Genomic DNA, 13,611 nt, shown 5'->3' with positions numbered 1-13,611 from the left:
CTGCAGGGACAGACGGCGCCCGAGGAGGCACAAGAAACTCCAGAACCATCGCAACCCCAGGGAGGAGAGGAAGAACTGAAGACAGGGCCCACTGGAAGAGGGTAGAACACACATCAGCCTCAAGCAGCGGACAAGGCAAGGACGACTGTCCCGTTAAAGTGCCAGAAGGCACAGTAATGCAAAAGAACAGCAGGTCGGCACCACAGGCACAGCCCGCTGCAAACAACAGCACGGAACGGTGCACCCAGGATAAGTCAGACGCCAGCCGAAAACAGAGGCCAGGAAGGCCCCGGACAAACCCAAAGGGAGAAGTCCGCACACACTGCCCAAACAACAAAGTAGCGTACTTAGGCAGAGCTATGACGCAAGGCCACAGACAGCAGGCCAGACCGGGCTAGCAACGCAGCAACCCCGGAAAAGGACAGCCCAGGTGCAACTTGAGCCATTCCAAAACCATCAGCAAGAGGAACGCACCTGCAACATACCGTGACGCCACGGAGAGCAGAGGCCCGAAGGCGACCACATCTCCGAGCACATGACAGAGCTATATAAAAGCTACCAGAACACCACATAGGGCATGTTACGTCCCAAGACGTGGGAACCCTCTTAGGAAAAACTTTCAGCAGCAGAGAAAAAAAAAAAGAAAAGTCCTGCGGAGAACAAGCAGATGGCTTGCCAATAAGAACAACAGAAGGCCTAATCTCAGGGCCAACACGGCTAAGCAAAAGCCAAAAATCACAATCCAAAAAGGGGGCCGGACCAGCAGCCAACAGCACCACAGTCCTAACCAAAGGACTTGAATGCACAGTAATCACACAGAACACACACAGGGGCGACCCGCCCCAACAGAAGAACACCTCCTAAAATCCAGATCAACTCACAAGTCACTGAGGGGGAGGAGGAGGCCAAAGCCCCGCCAAGAACCTCTGAATGACCGGGTCTGCAGGGGCATGGAACAAAAGAGCGTCATCGAAAGGAAGATCCACCAGCCGTTCTCGAACGTTCTGTGGGAACACACTGTCCCGAAGCCAGGCATGTGGACAAAGTGCGACCAAAGAAGCTATGGCACGACCAAGCACCTCCGCGATGTCCAGAGCAGAGCGAAGAATAAACGCCGCCTGTTCCCGGCCATCCAACACATGGTGCCGCAGATCAACACAGGCAACCTCCTGAGAAGCGGCAGACATAAGGGACTCCGCTGAGTTCCACAAGGAAGAAATGGCCCTAGCCAAAACACACAGAGTGTTAAGGGCCCTCAGAGCCGCACTGGTAAAAGCGGACATATTGCGCCCCCAAGAGTCAAGCCAGCGGGCCTCCCGCAATGGGGGAGACAACAGCGGTAGCAGAGAGGGGAAGGCATTCTGCAAAAGAGGGCCCCTGGTAGAATTGAGGAGGAAAAGACACACAGGATCATGCAGCACAGGATGGTGGCGGTGCTGAAGGCGTTGGGGCACTGGGTCCCCCGTGGCGGGGCGTTCCCAAGCCCCCAGAAGAGAAGAATGGAGCGAACCCTCGAAGGGAAGCAGCAGCTCCCTACCACCAGAACCCTGATGGAGGACCTCCAGAAGATGATCCGCGGGGAAATGGGCATCTGAATCACCCAGGCGCAAGATTCCCACAGCTGTGAAAACAGCGCAAGCAAAGGCAGCACCCGCGGTGGAGAAAGCAGCTCCTCAGTAGGTGAAGGTTGCAAGCTAAGGCCGTCCCCCAAGCCAACTGGAGGAAGGAAGGGCCAGGTCCGGAAAGAAGGAAGAGGGACGAGGAGTTGGGGACCTGCGGCGAAGACCGGTTCGACGGCGAGGAGCCATCCTTAGACGATGTCGGGGGAAAAGCACGACGTGGCGGCCCGTCTACGGTGAGGATGAAACCAGCAAGCGCCGTAACTCTGGAGAAGAGGAGGCATCCGAAGAATAGTCAACGACCTGACGTTCGCCTGGTGCCATAGAGTCTGCAATCAGAGGCAATCTGAGGCAGGATATAGTTGTGTCCGGCACCAGGGGAGATGCCGGAACGACCTCCGTCACAGCGCAGGATACTGGGGTTGGGCCGGAGCGCGAAGGAACGGCGCCGGAAAGACATCGACCCGACCTCCGACGAGGAAGCTGCCTGTGTGGAGGAGCGAGAGGGACCCGGGGAGTGATGAGGGGTCCCCCGCCAGCCTCGGCCCGTGACGGGACGAGAAGGGCCCTCCACCAGCCCTGTGGCGCCGCGAGGGCCAGCAGCCGCCGTTGCCTAAGCGGCATCACCTCGGCCTCGGACGATGCCACTGCCTGTCCCGAGGGCAGAGGGGGACTCGTGGATGCAACCCGAGCCCCGGCGACCTCCACAGGGACTCCCGCAGGAGGTTGCGGCAAAGCAGAGGCGCTGTGGTCTGAAGGAGGGACCCCCGAAGTGCCGCACCCCAATGGCACCTTATCCTCCGAACCTGGATCCGAGCCAGTCGGCGCCGGAGCCGCCAACAAAGCCGCACAGGGCCCCACACATGGCAAGGGATCTGCAGACGTCCCAGGAGGAGGAGGAGGAGAAGCCAGTGAGGCCTGCAAGGCCGCCACATATGTCTCCATCTGGGCTCTAGATGCCCCCAAACCGGGAAAAGGCGGATAGAGGGACAACGCACGGGGTCGCTCCACCCGCGGAGAGCCGGTGCCCCCAACAGGCCGGGAACCAGCCCTCGGGGACAAACTGCAACACTTACAGACAGGTGAGCGATGCTCTTGCGGCCTGGGAGAAGGACGATGTCGAAGACGGAGGCGGCGATTCCTGAAATCCTCCGCAGGGACTGGACGTGGTGACGCCGCCGACCTGAACATGAGGGCTGAAAGTAGCTTCATCCGGAGCTCCCGCTGGGACTTCGGTTTCATCTGCTGGCACCTCTCACAATCAGTGGAGTCGTGGTGTTCTCCCAAACACCACATGCAGATGGGGTGAGGACCCGTCGCGACATCTGGCACTCACAAGATGAGCACGTCTTAAAGCCCGAAGGCATTCGCACACTGTTCCCACACACACGCAAAAAGCGAAAGAGAAAGGCACGAAACAGGCCAGGAGCATGATCTGGATCCGTGTTGCACGCGGAAAAAGAAAAAACTGACGTAGGCGCACCAGGGTGGGACTTAGGTGACCTCGCGGACGTCACGTCAGATAGCTGCTTCTTAATTAATGCCAGGTCAATGAGCAGACACAAACATGACTTAGAATGCTTTATCCAAACAGAAAATCCAGACCTGGTTTTTCTCATGGAAACCTGGGCTCAAGCAACAAGACACCCGGAAAGAATACTGTAGTACTGGCAAGCTACTTTGTTGTGAACATTAATAGGGTAGAGGCAAGGGAGGGTGGGATTGCGCTATTATACCGATCTAGCTATACGGTGAGAATTGTGCCTGAACCATCGCTGGATGCAGAGGCAATGTTCTTTAGTGTTAAAAATAACAACTGAGAACTTTTCATGGGGCTATTGATCTATAGACCACCAAGGACAAGATCTTTTATCACCTCCCTTCAGACTTAACTGGAATCTTGCTTATACACAAATTCTTTTACGGGGTTTGTTGATTTTAACTTTCACCTGGAAGCGGATAACAACTCTGCCACAATAGGCCTGATTGATAATCTACATTGTTCGCGAATCAACACACCTAGCAGGCCACAAGCTAGATGTTATTTTCACAAATAATGATTTTATCGAAGTGAAGAGTACACGACCCCTACTTTGGTCAGACCATCATGTAGTTGACTTCACAGTGAATATCTTAGGTACCAACCACGGTCGGAGGAACAGACCCCCCCCCCCCCGTCAAATCTCGTCCTTGGAAAATAATACATCAACAAGAACTGTCACAGCCTTGAAGGAGAAGCCCCTAAACGGCTTAGTTTCCAATGAGTTAGCTATTAATTTTAATAACTGGCTCAACCAGGCAGTTATTAGACTGGCACCGAAAGTGACCGAGTAGACTTGGGGAAGGCTAGTATCATTTACCTGATATTCGATTGAACCTAAACAACATAAAAGACATGAGGAACGCATTCGGAGATCCAACTACAGTTCTGCACATAAGAAAGATTATTGCTTAGCCTTAGAAGACAACAAGCTGGCTATAAAACAGGCGAAGACAACTTATTTTACTTCTAAAATTCAGGAGGCCACCAGTTCCTTTAAGGAACTAGTCAAAACAAATACGGCACAGTCGAGCTACCCGCAAGATACTGTTTTCATTCCTGACCAAGACTTTGTGGACAAACTGGCTCTATTTTTCCAGAACAAAGTCCATACTGTCTATAATGAAGCCCTTAATACATCAGAAGCGAGTTGTAGGGACCATCTAGTGGGTCAGGATGAGGAGACATTTCATTGCAGCCTAACTCAGTTCTCCGCCTTAAGCGTTGAGAAAGTGGTAGACCTACTGCTGCAAACTAAATCCGGGTCCCCACTTGATCCTTGTCTCCCACACAGCTTACATTTGGAAGATGGCTTGTATTCGACCTATTTTTTTTAAAAAACTATGCTTGATCCACTGGAGGCCAAAAGCTATCACCCGATCTCCTGTCTACCCTCCAGAGTTTTGGAGAAAGCTATAAACACAGAGTTGACGGCTTATCTAGATCTATATAACATCCTTGACTACACTCCGCATGGGTTTGGATCAAAGTGGTCCTAGACTGACGTTGCATTCATTTTAAGAAAACAATTCTTTATGTAGAAGAAGATATATTAATATATCAAATAAGGCACGAACAGTATTTACAGAAACATAACTTTCAAATGACACGGCCAATCGGGTGCTGGGGGTCGCGTAACTAGTTAGCATGGAGGAGTCTCGTTCGTTATCGGAATTAACCTCACCCGGCCCGGACACACAAAGGATTGACAGATTGATAGCTCTTTCTCGATTCTGTGGGTGATGGTGCATGGCCGTTCTTAGTTGGTGGAGCAATTTGTCTGGTTAATTCAGATAACGAACGAGACTCCTCCATGCTTGAAAAACTGGAATCATAGCCTGGATGTCTAGAATACTTTGAGGAGACTGGAAAAGCACGACTCAACAGCAGTGTCCAGTACAGCCCCCTTGAAAAAGTTGCATTGATAGGGCACCAGGTGAGATTTTGGTACATTTATCGAAAAATCCAACAACAGCTGTGTTGTTACCAGCAGATGATGCGACTCTGCTTTGAACAGCCAGTCGTCCAGATAGGGAAAAACAAAAACAGGAATCCCAGATCTTCTGAGATGCGCTGCTACGACCACCCTCACCTTCGTGAAGACCCGCGTAGTGGAAGTAAGACCAAATGAAATGACTGCAAACTGGTAGTGTTACGATCCTACCGGAAACCTGAGATACTTCAGATGCGACTTCAGGATGGGAATGTGAAAATACGCATCCTGCAAATCAATCGACGCCATCCAGTCTTCCTACCGGAGCACCAGAAGAACCCGAGCCTGGGTCAACATCTTGAATTTCTCCTCCTTGAGGTTAAAAGTCAAGATCCTGAGGTCTAAGATCGGTCTCAATCCCCAGTCCTTTTTGGGGATCGGAAAATATCCGGTGTAACTTCCCTGAACCCTTTCCTGCTCCGCAACAACCTGTATCGCACCTTTCTGTAGCAAAGACAGAACCTCTTGTTGAAGGAACAACAGATGGTCCTCTGAGCACCAGACCTGTTGAAGGGGAAAATGAGGGGGAAACTCCTGGAAAGAAAGGGCATACCTATTTTCTACGAGATCCAAAACCCAGAGATCTGATGTAACAGAGGTTCAATTTGATAGAAAATGGGACACTCTACCTCCCACAGGACCAAAATGCTCTTAAATGGGGGCTCTAGAGCTGCTTCCCTGCGGTACCAGTTGGGGGTATGGAAGAGGAGGAAGAGATTTGCAGCTGAACTGTGCCCTGCAGGCAAACTCTGCCTTTTCGTCTTTGAGATCTATACAGAGGGTTTGCCTGCTGCTGCTGTTGCCTGGCCCGAAAGTAAGGAGCCTTGCCAAGCCCGCAAAATCTGTGTTACCCAAAGCCTCTGGGCTGGGACTGTGGACCCAACTATCTATCTGTGGCTCTACTATCCTTAAAGTGCTGTAGCACAGAGTCTGATTTTGGTACTAAAGAGGAGAGAGACATTAAAAGGCAAGTCCAATAGGGTGGCCTGTACATCCGATAAAAATCCAAACCCCCTTAGCCAGGCGTGCCTCCTGGTTGCCACTGAGGAACCCATTACAGAGTCTGCTGTATCAAGCCCTGACTGTATGACTTGACTGGCTGCAGCATGTCAGACCCCCCAGGATATTGCAGCATGGATTATCAAATTTATCGGCACAAATATGGACATTTAGCTGCACAAATAGGGAAATTTAGCAGCATTTTTGTGGCACTTTATTTCACTCATATTCATTTCCAGCCTGAAATCAATGGAAACTGTTTTAGCAGAGTATTACACTTGTAATAGGCATGTTTAAAGTGGCTGCAGCTCTATGGAAGCACAGCTCCAATCTTAACCTTGTGGGAGGGTGTTGTATTTCTCCCTGGGATGTTCTAGTGCCCATGTATACACCCCTGTCGGGGCACCGCTGATCCGGATCCGAGAGGCACAACACCTCTTCCTCAGGCACCCTCTTTTGAAATTTTTTTAAACTAATGCTATGGGGGCCCCCCCAACCATGAGGTCAGTAATGTTTTTTTTTTATTATTATTTTTTTTTAAAAACCTTTATTGAGTTAATCAAAGTATGACAAGCGCAGGCCCACAACCACAGAGGCCGGCCGCAAACACAGGAATCAGATCAGGAGTCATGTACGTATATACGACCAAATAATATCGACAATACAGATACAGCATGTGATTGTATATGCCTCAACGCAGAAGGATGTCAAAGGTTTAATTTTAAAGTTATAAAGAAGCAGAAGTGACTGTACTATCAGTGGCGTCACACCATGACATGAAGTTAGAAGAGATGGGGGGGGAGGTACCCCGCAGTGCAAACAAGTCCAGGTGATGAGCAATATGAACATTGGGCACACTATGCCCGCCAAGGCTGACGAGGAATAAAAGACAATGTAATAGCAAGCGATTAGCGGCACACCCTCCCGAAAACCCACCCTCCGGAGACAGTAAGGTATAGGCAAGTATAAACGCCAAACAGAGAAAGAAAAAAGATAAGGAGAGACAGCCAACCCTACTATAAGGGAGGAAAAACCCTACCCAAAGAAAGAGGAAAGAAAGAAAGGGGACCATAGAACAAAACAAACTAAAATAACAAACCCCCCCAACACCCGCCACCCTGCACCCCTGTAATGGCTACGGCCTACCCCACTAACAGCGTGCCTGTCGCCCCGGAACACCCCAAAGAGAGAAATAAAGAAAGCGGAGGAGGAGAAGAACAAACATACTCCCGGCCACCTATACCCCCCGCCATTAGCGACCTCCCCAAAACATATTGTCCATTATTAAAAGCAAGTATTAAGCACCAATATGGGGAGGACCTCAACCAAAACCACCCGACTCCCAGTGAGATACACAGTACAATCCCGGCATAGATCACAAAGTGTAGCTAACCCCGTAAGTCAAAGACAACCACGACAGTTCGGTTCTTCACGATAATCTACGTCGCCAAAGCCAGCAATCTTGCAGTAAGCGAAGCGTCCCAGATAGTACAAAGCAGTGGCATCGGATCTAGGGCAGGATACAAGATGAAGTCAGCCCTGACCAATGCGATTCTTTATGAAAACCCATGCCACCCAAGCCACAGTATTCAGGTGGTAATCGAAACGTCCATAGCAGTTCGAAGAAGCTGAATCGGACCGGGGACAGGATGCAAGATGGCGGCATCCACAGAACCAACGAGGAAAGATGAAGGAGAGAAGCAGACCTCTCCGACGGTCACTAAAGAGCTGTTCTTGGCGATCAAAACCTTCGGCAACGCTGTTTTGCCGAGCAGGAGTCATACCGGGAAGGCTAACTACGATCTTAGGTGCAACATTCACGAGGCCAAAATCATCGACGTAAGCTGAGTCAGGCTGCCGTGCGGGAACCTCAGAACAGTAGTCCAAATCTTCCACTGGAACCACAGAATGCTGATCGTGTGTCGCAGCATCATCGTCCGGTCGCAAGCAGAAATTTCCCAGCGTTTCTGACATTCGGTCATACGTGACTGTGAAGTGGGAGTGGAGCGCCCCAATGGCGGCCATCACAGACCTCAACGATGGTGCGCCATCTGTCCTCTCCATCTCTCCCCCCCCCCCCCCCCCCCAAAGAGACAAAGCAGGACTCGAGCCCCAGACTCACTTCGGAGGCTCCAGGCGCACACGAAGCCGATGTCAACAGCGGGCGCTCCCTCAGCTGGTGATCACGGCACCTTCGCCGACCGCGGGGGCCCCCCCTTCAACACCGCCGTCCCCAGCAGGGTCTCCGGGCGAGCGGCCCCGGCCGCGGCGCACGATGCACACCCTGTGTCACGAGACCGAGTCCTCAGTGCCAGCTGGTAACTGGATTGCAGATCGGAGATGCAGAAAAGGATCAGAGTACGGAAGACCGGACGAAACACAGGTTCCACAGCCGCTGTTGATCAATTCCAGCCCGGATGGGCTAGAAATCGAGTTCCCGGCTTCAGCCCTGGAGTAGGCCGAAAATGGAACACGACATAACTCCACCACCCAGTATGTTAGGGAGTCCGGGATTGCACCACCGGTATCAGGCGAGCTTTATACACACGGGAGTCCGGCGTAGGTAAAGGATAAATGACAGGATATGCGAGCTGCCGGCGGAGGTCGACGGAGCCGGGAGCTCAAGCAGCCATCTTAGATCGTAGAGTAGCTCCTCCCCCCGAGGTCAGTAATGTTAAGGAAAGCCTAGGTGTCACCATAAAGGTTTTGCTGGAAGATAAGCAGACTTTACCAGCACTCAGAAGTCACCGGCACCAGTACTAAATCAAGTAACCTGAGTTGATTAAAGACATCTGGATCCTCATGATGGAGGAGAGTTAATCCTTGTATTTCACATGAACTTGTAACTACTGGTTCAGATCCTACTAATGCTGTAAAACCTTAGACTGATTTTTCTCAGTTCACACCCATGGAAAAGTAGAAAAGGTCTCTGTGCGTACTGTTCACCGTAAGGATAAAGCGCTGACCAATCCAGCTGGCAGTCCAGTGTATGCCACTACTGCTGTAGTGAATTTGGAGGTTAGGTCAGTTTCGACATCACAAACGCTGTACATACCCAGAACTCAAGAGACTATTTGACTCATTCATGGGTAGAATAAAAGCAAGAGAGTGTGCCATTTCGACTTGCCCACCTCTGATCACCTACGAATGTCAATTTGAAGAATTAAGGGTGCCACTGATGCCCCCCAATCTTGTGGGACCATACAGCACCTTGATTCAGATAGGTGTATTTCGAAGGAAACTAATACTGTAACATTTCTCCCTTACGCTAGTTCTGTTAGTCTTCCTGTACTGTCTTTCTGACTCTGGAGCAGCCCCAAATGCCTCTTCAACTGACACCCCAGTAACTCCGTTTGTTGTTTTCTCCTCCTCGACCTGCGCAGAGTAAAGAAAGTTAACAATTTATTAATAAAGTCGTTCAGCAGGAGATTATGGGATTTTAGTTTTTTGCATAATGAAATCATTACGGCTAGAAGGGTTCAATGGGTGGGCAACGGCAAAAGCGAGATTTTAGAGACTGCATAGTGATTAATTAAGGGGCATGTGTTGTTGATAACCGCTCACGGAGGATTCAGTTCCCCCCTTTTTATCTCAGTAAGGTAAAGGTGCTACCTTTTGGGCTATTTTTAAAAGTGATCTGCCTGTTCATCAGGGCTATTACAGCTGCAGGTTACTACCCTTACAACAAACCTACTGCCGGCAGGTATGCTCTGCTGGTGCTATCTGACTATCTAGAGTGACACAATACCTTGGGGTTCACACGCTGTCAATCATTTCTTGTGAAAGATGTAGCTATTTTTGCTGGTGAGCTGAATAACCCTTAACCATTACCTTTTGATTCAGTCAAAAATAATGATGCCACTACTGTTAAGGAATGTAATCCATTGCCTGCTCAAAGGGGGAGCCCAGGGCAAGACCATCTGCTATTATTCTCAACTTCGCTACAAGGAATCTAGCAGGATTAAGTAAATCCTGATTGGCTTCGTTTTATCCAGGGGTTCACTTTCACTTGTTTTCAGGAAACTTGAGGACTTACTACAGCAGCTGCCAGCAGTGCTTCTATGTTTATGCTCTCTGGGCAAGGGGAGTGAGAAGCAGCCAGGCACACACATAAACTGTGCTAATGTTTCAGGTCGGACACTGAGACACAGAGATCACTGTGGCACTGTCATGCCCTGTGAACATAATGCAATGACGCATTTTAAAAGGGGAGGCATATTACGCAACGTTTATTCGCACCGTCCAGGTGCCAAAAAGCATGTAGGGCTCAAAGGGCTGTGATTGACAGCTACATGAACCACAAACATAAGCTCTGCCACTTTTGCCAAAGATTGTTCTGCACAACTGAGGCATTAATTCATGTCGAAGGTGGACCTACGCCACTGACTGGATATTACAATGCCACTATTTACGAGAGAGCGCTTTTTCCACACTTACCTAGTTTCTAGTCAGTCAAATCATGCAAAAAACAAAGGCAAATTATGTGGCAGAATCCAGCACATTCTGTAGCAGTGACAGTATTATTTCACAACATTTTGACACTCAATAATTCTGTCAGGGCAAACGTTTCACCACATTTTCAAATTTCGCGGGCAGTTTTGTAAAAATTGCGGAATTTTGTGATTTGTTTTGCAAATCGCAAAATCCTGGAGGGTCTGATATGTGTCCGTTAGAACCTCCACAAAATGTCCCTGAACGTCCTCCAGAAGCTTGAAAATCACCTCCTTTGCAGAATCAATCAGAGCGTGTATATAGCGACCCAGCAGGCTTGTCGCATTTAAGGATTTTAAGGCCATACTGGCTGAAGAAAACACAATTTTAGCTGATTGCTCCATCCGCTTAGATTCCCAATCTCCAGGCGTGGTTGGGAAAGAGCCTGTAGACAGCTTAGTGGACAGCTTAGTGGAGCATAATGACTGGACCACTAAGCTCTCAGGGGATGTGTGTGCAGAAAGGAAAGCTGGATCTCCAGGCTCTACCTTGTATCTCCTTACAATCGATCTGGACATGGCAGGGGCAGTCATTGGCTTCTCCCATACCTCTAACATGGGCTTAGTAGAAGCCTCATTAAAGGGAAGCAGAGGTTCCATTACAGAAGAAGAAGAATTAAAAACCTCTGTTAGAATATTGGACTTTAGCTCTGCAGTAGGCAACAGCAAGTCCAGTAGATCAGCTGCCTTCCTTATTATAGAATGGTAAGAAGAGGATTCATATGATGGAAGGCCTTTTGGAGAAGAGAGCTCCCACTCCGGAGATGTATCCTAACCACTAGCCTCCTGCAGTCGTTAAACTCCTGCATAGGATCAATAATCTGTCCTTTGTAAGCACCTTCATGCTGCTCCTGATATTCTTCCTCCTCCAACAGTCTCAGTGCCTCCCTTCTCGATCCCATCCTTGGTATCGGTATCGGCTGCGCCAGGCGGGCGCCGGTGACGTTGGGACCGGCGTAGATGGAGGCTCTACAGGATTAGCTGAAGGCGCCAGGCGAGGCCGAGATGGTGCCAGAACGGAGCAAGACGGCACCGGAGAGGACTCCAACAGCCCTATTCCCTACAGGGATTGCACCGGCATCAAGTACCACGGCGTTGGGAGCTGCTAACATCCTGTTGTCATAGGCATAAATGCCATGAAAGGAGCCTTTGCAAAATGAGGTGGCAAACCTCCAAGGTTGTATGTAAGCGGTCCCATGGGGCAAACAGGCGCACCAGCAGGGTTAGCCGTTCTGGCAAACATGTCAAACATCGAAGTCAAGAAATGCGAAGGACTGGTACCTGAAGCCAGAACGGCTAGGTATGGATCTGGTACCGCCCGTTCTGAGAGTGCCCGATCGCAACCGGAGCCAGTAAGATTGGCTCCGGCTGCGGCGCCGGAGACACTAGAGCCGTAGATGGAGTGGCCGGAAGCAAAGGAGTTGCTTCTCTGGATGCCAGAGAGACTCTCGGAGCCGGAGAGTGTGCTGGAGTCACCCGAGGCGAAGCAGAATGTGAGACTTCATCCTTTATGTTACGTTGGGTACCGGGGACCCCGACTTTGGTGACAGATCCTTAGACGAATGACGTCTGGAACCATGACGTCACTTCTTCTTGTATTTCCTTGAAGACTTTGAGGTGTGGGGAGTTGGCAACTTGGACTTAGATCTCGTCCTTTTCCGGACCCTTTTCTGTTTCTTCGCCCTGGCTATGAACAACTGAGCCTCACTCCCATTCAGGGCCTTTGGCATTAAACGCCTGCAAGAAGAACACCCTTCAACGTCATGGTCCGACGAGAGGCAGCAAAGACAATCCTCTTGGGGGTCAGTAACAGACATATGACCCCCACATTCCCTCCAAGGCTTGAAATCAGACTTCTTCTGAACAGCCATGTCACTTCTTCAATTTCAGGAAGAACCTGCAACAATGAAATTCTCAGAAACTGAGAGCCCTAGAAAAAAAAGTTACACATCTATGACGTGGAAAAAAGGGAACTGCCGTCAGCACAGCGATGAGGTCATCTTATGGCCCGATGACGTTGCATGCAGAGCCGTTCCATGGTGACGTCGAAGTGAGCGAGCTATGGAGAAAGGTTGCCGTGGAATGCTGCGCAAGGGGTAATACAAAAGGGGAGGAATCCACAGGCAGATGTATCCATCAGAAACACCCAGTTCACAGAGACTTACAGGCCGCTCTATTGGACACTCAAAATTTAGCATCCCTTCCTAAGACATTTGTTTGTCTTCAAGTAGGTGTTTTCCCATGAGCGAGGTTTTGGACCTAGAGACTTAGGAGCATAGTGCATCAGTCCAAGAGGGTCTAACCTTAAGTCTAAAAACAAAAACATGATACATCAGTCTGAAAAGCGGATAGCCTTTCTCATGGACGTGCAAGGGAGTTTTAATGGAGCCAATATGAAACTATGGCATTTGTCACTGTCTAAAGGTCCTGGATTGGTAGACAAAGCTTGGTGTTTGTGGTTTTGAACGGGTGGGATGGGGATTAGGGGGAAGTCAAATTGCTTTAGGTATACACACCCATCTTGGAGTATGATCAGAAATAAATGTCTACTTGTTTTAGGTTTTGTGGCCATAATAATATCAAGCTAAAACCATGGGGGCTATTGATTTAGAGTGGTTTATTCAGTATGGAACAGCCAAAATATGAAGATGTGGAGTTATACTTATCACAGAGACAAAATACGGGATACCACGTTAGTTGTAAATGGTGTGCACTAGTCTGATCTCACATATGGGTCACTGAACACCATTTAGTATGGCATGTCAAAATATTTGGGTCCACTAATCACATTTAGGTTTAAATTGATGCAAGCTGAAAATTAAGCTTTAGATGCAAATGAACTTTCAGCTGCAAAATTCTCACTGGTGCAGCATAAACAGGCACATGAAAAGACTTTTAGGAGCACATCTGGGCCTCCATTGGAGTGTATTGAGAGTTGTCTTCCCCATCCATGCACTAAAATACGAAACA

At 49.5% G+C, this 13,611-nt stretch overlaps 1 protein-coding gene across 6 annotated transcripts in view; it reads right to left on the bottom strand.

Moving 5' to 3' along the window:
• The window catches only part of ZNF592 (zinc finger protein 592), a 424,279-nt gene that overhangs the window by 195,666 nt on the left and 215,002 nt on the right, over nt 1-13,611 (bottom strand). The window lies entirely within an intron of this gene.

Source organism: Lissotriton helveticus, chromosome 3_2, assembly GCF_964261635.1.
Source record: "Lissotriton helveticus chromosome 3_2, aLisHel1.1, whole genome shotgun sequence".
NCBI lineage: Eukaryota > Metazoa > Chordata > Amphibia > Caudata > Salamandridae > Lissotriton > Lissotriton helveticus.
Note: the sequence above shows the minus strand (reverse complement) of the source record. Positions and strands in the feature narration are given on the sequence as shown.